The sequence below is a fragment of the Colobus angolensis genome, unplaced genomic scaffold, assembly GCF_000951035.1.
Source record: "Colobus angolensis palliatus isolate OR3802 unplaced genomic scaffold, Cang.pa_1.0 Scaffold283, whole genome shotgun sequence".
Classification (NCBI taxonomy): Eukaryota; Metazoa; Chordata; class Mammalia; order Primates; family Cercopithecidae; genus Colobus; species Colobus angolensis.
This window is the reverse complement of record NW_012116077.1, coordinates 1308966-1313976: the sequence shown is the minus strand read 5'-3', so window position 1 is coordinate 1313976 and position 5011 is coordinate 1308966. Positions and strand designations below refer to the sequence as shown.

The window sequence follows — 5011 nt, the reverse complement described above, 5'->3', positions numbered from 1 at the left end:
AGCTCGGCCTCCAGGTCTTGTGCCCGGCCCTCGGCCGAACTCAGCCGCAGGCCCAGCTCCGCAGTCTCGGCCTGCGCCGCCTCCAGCTTGAGCTCCAAGCCACGGGCGTGGTCCAGCTGCTGGTTTTCGGTGCCGCGCACCTCCTCCAGGGAGTCCAGCAGGCCTCGCTCGCAGGTCCAGAGCTCGCCTTCTTTTTCCTGCAGCTTCCGCTGGGCTACCTGGAGCTCCTGCCGCGTCGCCTCCAGGCTGGCCTCGCCCCTCTGCCGGAGGCCCAGGGTCTCCCGCTGGCTCTCCTTCTCTGCCCGCTAGCCCAGCGCCAGGCGGCCCTGCAGCTCTGCCAGCTCGCGGTCCACCCTGGTATTCTCACTGTCTAGCATCTTCATGTGACTCCAGAGTTCCTGTAGCTCCCTCCAAGCCTCCAGCCGTGAGCACTCCACCTCCTGCAGCCCAGTCTGAAGCTCACCGTCCTCCTTGCCCACGGCTGCCTGTGCCTCCTCTAGGAGTGCCAGCTTCTGCTCCTTGTCCTCATCGGTAAACTTCAGGTTGATGCACTTGCTCTCTATCTTCTTCACAGCAACCCGCAGTGCCTCACGCTCCTTGGCGCCCTTGCCCAGACTGCGCCACAGCTTGCCCGCCTCCTGGCGCTGCACCTTAAGGCCCTCCTGGCCCTCACGCAGCTTGCGCTGGGCCTCCAGCAGCTCCCGCTGAAACCGGTCACGGGCATCCTCCAGCAGCGCAGCTGGGTCCGAAGCTCTTCTGCCTCTCGAAGACAGGAGTCCCGCTGCTTGCCCAGATCTGGGGCCTGCTCTTGCAGCCTCCTCACTTCCTGGGCGTGGGCCGCAGCAGCCTCCTGCAGCTGGGCCTGTAGATCCCGCAGCTCCGACATCAGAGCATTCACGGTGCTCCAGTCCTGCTCCTGCCGGCTCTGGGCATCTAGTTTCCATGGCTGCATCTCCAGGGAGATGGTGGCCAGGCTGTGCCTTGTACCCATCAACTTCTCTGACAACTTCTCTGACGGAGTCTTTTCAGACCCCTTCAGAGACAAGGCCTGCTGCTTCTTGCCCTGGGCCGAGAGGAGGCCCTCCTCACGCTCCTGCTGCAGGGCAGCGATCTCCTTGCTTAGCCCTTCCTTCTCCATCTCCAGCTGGGCCAGCAGCTCCTCCTGCTCAAGCTGCTGCTGACTCTGCAGCTGGGCCCTCTCGGCTTCCAGCTCCCGCCATGCTGCCTCCTTTTCGGGCTGGACTCCCTGCAAGTCCTCCTTGTGGGCTGCCCACTGCTCCCACAGAGAGGCCTGGACATCCCGCTCAGCCTGCACCAGCTTCTGGGCCATCAGCTCCTTGTCTAGGCTGGCTTTCTGCTGTGTAGCTATTATTCGCTGCCACAGCCCCGCCAGCTCCCCAGTCAGGGTCTCCTTTGCCAACAGCAGGACCTGCCCATCGACTTCCAGCCTGATCCCGATGGGCCTCAAGCTGAGCCAGGTGCTGTTGCACCTCAAACAGGCTGCCCTCCAGGGTTTCCTTCTCCAAGCGCAGGCGTGTGGCCTCCTCTGACAGGGTGCTGCCTTCATGCTCCGCTGCAGCCAGCTGCATAGCCAGGCCAGTGTGCCCCTTGGCTAGAGCCTCCTTCTCCTGGGCCACTCGCTCCGGAGCCTCCACCTGCCACTGTGGCTCCCACCGGGCCTGCTCCAGCTCCTGCTCCTGCCAGCTCAGCTGCTGGGAGAGCTGGTCTAGCTGCTCCTGCAGCCAGCTGAGCTCATGAAGCAGCGTGGGGAGCTGCTGCTCCAGCGCCTCCTGGACGTCCTCTGCCACTCCAGCCCTCCAGGCCCTCCAGGGCCCTGCAGCGCCACCTCCTGCTCCAGCCGCAGCTCCTCCAGCCGCTCCTGCTGTTCCCGCGCCACAGAGGCTTCCTGCTCCGCTTGCCTCAGCCGGCCCTGCAGGGCTGCCTTTTCTTCCTCCAGCTGGGCGACAAGGCGGTTCAGATCCAGCCTGTCCTGAGACAGGCTGTCGTTGAGGGCGCTCAGCTTGGACAGGGAGTCCTGCCGGGATGCCTCCTCTGCCCTCGGCTTGGTCATGGACAGCTCGGGTTCCACCTGGCCAGCCTCAACCTTGGTCAGCGCCTCGGCCCCCTGAGCCTTCTCGGCCTGCAGCATGTCCCGCTGCAGTGTGGGGCAGCTCAGTGCCTCCCTCACCTCCACCAGCTCCTTCACCAGGCCTGAGCGCTTGCCTTCCAGCTGCTCTAGCTGTTTATGGCTGCACTCAAGCTCCTGACACACCCATGCACCATCCTGCACCGCATCCTCCTGCTCTTCCTCAGTCGGTCCCGCTGGCGCTGCAGCTCCTCCTGGGCAGCCTGCAGCTTCTCCCGCTCCTTCAGAAGCTCCTTGGCCTGTTGCTGGGCCACCTGCAGACTGTGGGCCAGGTTGCTCTTCTCCCTGCTCAGGAGCTCATTGGCGTTCAGCAGCCGCTGTACTTCGCGCCGGGCATCCTCATGGGCCTGCATGGCGCCAACGGTCTTGTCCCGCTGGTGCTGGAGCTGTTCCTCTAGGGCCCGCCGCTCAACCTCACTGTCACTAAGCTGCTTCCACAGGGTGCCCAGAAGGTCCTAGTTTGCCTCATAGTGCCCACGCGTGTCCTGGACCTCCAGCTGGTGCTTGTGCAGGGCAGAGTGGATCAGGGTGAGCCTGGAGGAGTCGGAGCTAGCCACAGACCTGCCTCGGTGGGGCGAAGGGCTGCTGCCCGGCGAGGAGCGCTATGGTGGGGACAGGATCCTCTGGCCCGAGAGCCCCGCAGGCTGCCTTCGGATGCGTCCATGGTGTGCTTGGAGCCGCTCAGCTGGACACCATCTCGGTGTCCAACAAGACGGCCAATGTGAGGTCCCTCAGGGTGTGCTGCAGCCCCTCTCCATCCTCTGTCTCCAGGGCCTACTGCGCCTGTAGCTGCAGGGATTCCAGGGCCTCAGGCTTGCCGAGAGCCTTGTTGACCTAATCCTACTCCAGATTCTGCTTCTGAAGACGCTCCACTGCCAGGGCCAGCTTTATCGCTCTGGCACTGAGGTTGGCCTTGTCCAGGTCGCTTTGCATCTGCTGCTGGGCCAGGTCCTTCTTGCGGAGCACCTTGTCCTGCAGCTGCTCCTCCAGCTGGACCTGCAGCAGGACTTGCTTCTCCAGGGCCGCTTCAGCCCCGCTCTCTGCCAGCCGCAGGCCCGTACTCTGTACCAGGCCCCCCTCCTGGACAGTGCATGATTTCCAGGCCAGCTCCCCTCCCACCTACGGCAGGTCCCTCATGGTGGACATCTTCACCTTGCTGACCAGCCACCCGACCCCCACCTGCCTCCAGAGGATTAGCAGACGACTGTGCTCATTGCTGAAGTAGGCGTTGAAGGACTCCTCCTGGAGCCTCCATGCCGCCTCCTGCTGCTCCAGCTCCTTGCATCTGTGTGTCCAGTCGCTGGTCACATTTCGTATGTCCTCACTCAGAGCCTGGCTGGCTGAGCCTGCCTGGTCCAGCTGCTCTCAGAGCATGCCATTCACCTGGACCAGGCTGGCACTCCTCTGCTGCTCCTCCTCCAGCCGGATGAGGGCGCTCTCCAAGTCTTGGCTCTGCTCTGTGTCCCTCAGTCGCTGCTGCTCAAGCTCTCCGGATCTCTCCAGCAGCTGCTGCTCCAGCTCTGAGCACCTCTTCTTGTACTGGAGAATCTTGGCCTGCAGCTGCTGCACAAGCTGGGCCTGCCGCTGTTGGCCCTCTGGGTAGGCCAGCAGCTTGCGGCCAGTAGGAGGTCTGCTCCTCCTGCAGCTGCCTCCACAGCTCCACACTCTGCTGTAGCAGCCCCCTGGGCTCCTGCATCTCCAGCTCTCCAGACTCCAGACGCACAGGCTGCTCCAGCGCATTGTACTTAATGGTGAGCTCATCACGCTTGGCGTGGCTCTGGGCCAGCAAGTCCTCCACGCGCGATAGCTCCTGCTGCTGCAGCTGGTTCTTCTCCTGCAGTGAGAGCAGCAGTGCCATCTCTGTGGCCCACAGTTGGACTGGGCTCTCAGGCCGGGAGAGGTTGCAGGTGACAATCTCCCTAATGCGGGCAGGTAGGATGATGGTCTGAGGGTCCTGGGCCAGGTCCCATGCGCCCAAGCCCTTCTCCTGGCCCAGGACGCTTCTCTCCAGTGTCTGGATAACCGTCTCCAGTGTCAGCTGGGCCTCCTGTGCCCTCTACGGCCCCAAACTCATGGTGGGGTGTCTGTGGGCATCCCTTCAGCCCCCTTCTGCAGGACCCCAAGACTAGCTCAGTCAGCACACCCCACAGTCAGGCTGCTGTGCTGAGTACCAGGCAGATTAAGCTTAAATCCCGGGGCGCCCCATGTGACCACAGCCATGGGAGGGGGTTGAGAGGGGAGGGGATGGGAAAGGACAGGAGAGGAGGGAAGCAGAGGCAGGGGGGATCTGAGGGAAGAGGAAGGATGAAGGAGAAGGGAGGAGAAGGGATAGAAAGGGAAGGAAAAGAGAAGAGGGAACAGGGGAGGAAAGGAGGGGGGAATCTTTATTTCTTCATGCAGCTTTGAGTTCCTATCTATTATCCTTTCATTTCACTTTGCAGTACTCTCTTGAGCAGTTCTTGCAGGACAGGTGTAGTGGTAACAAACTCCATTAGCTTTTGTTTATCTGCGAATATCTTAATTTCTCCCTCACATTTGAGGAACAATTTTGCCAGATATAGCATTCTTAGTCAACATATTTTTAGCATGCTGAATATATCAGCCCACAGCCTTCTGGCATCTAATGTTCCTGAAGATAAAATTGCTAACAGTTTCATTGAGGATCACTTGTATGTGATGAGTCATTTTTCTCTTGCTGCTTTCAAGATTTTTCTCTTTGTCTTTGTCTATTGAAAGTTTCATTATAAGCTGCCTTGGTTTTGGGGCATCTTTCAGTTCATCTTACTTGGCATTCATTGAGATTCTTGGAGGTTTATAGTCATGTCTTTCATAAAATTTGTTAAGTTTTCAGTCATTATTTTTTCA

The 5011-nt window shown here is 60.7% G+C and overlaps 1 pseudogene; it reads right to left on the bottom strand.

Annotated features, from left to right (window-relative positions):
- Window positions 1-4220, bottom strand: part of LOC105516542 — a 6083-nt pseudogene extending 1863 nt beyond the window's left edge.
- Window positions 4221-5011: the final 791 nt, after the last annotated feature.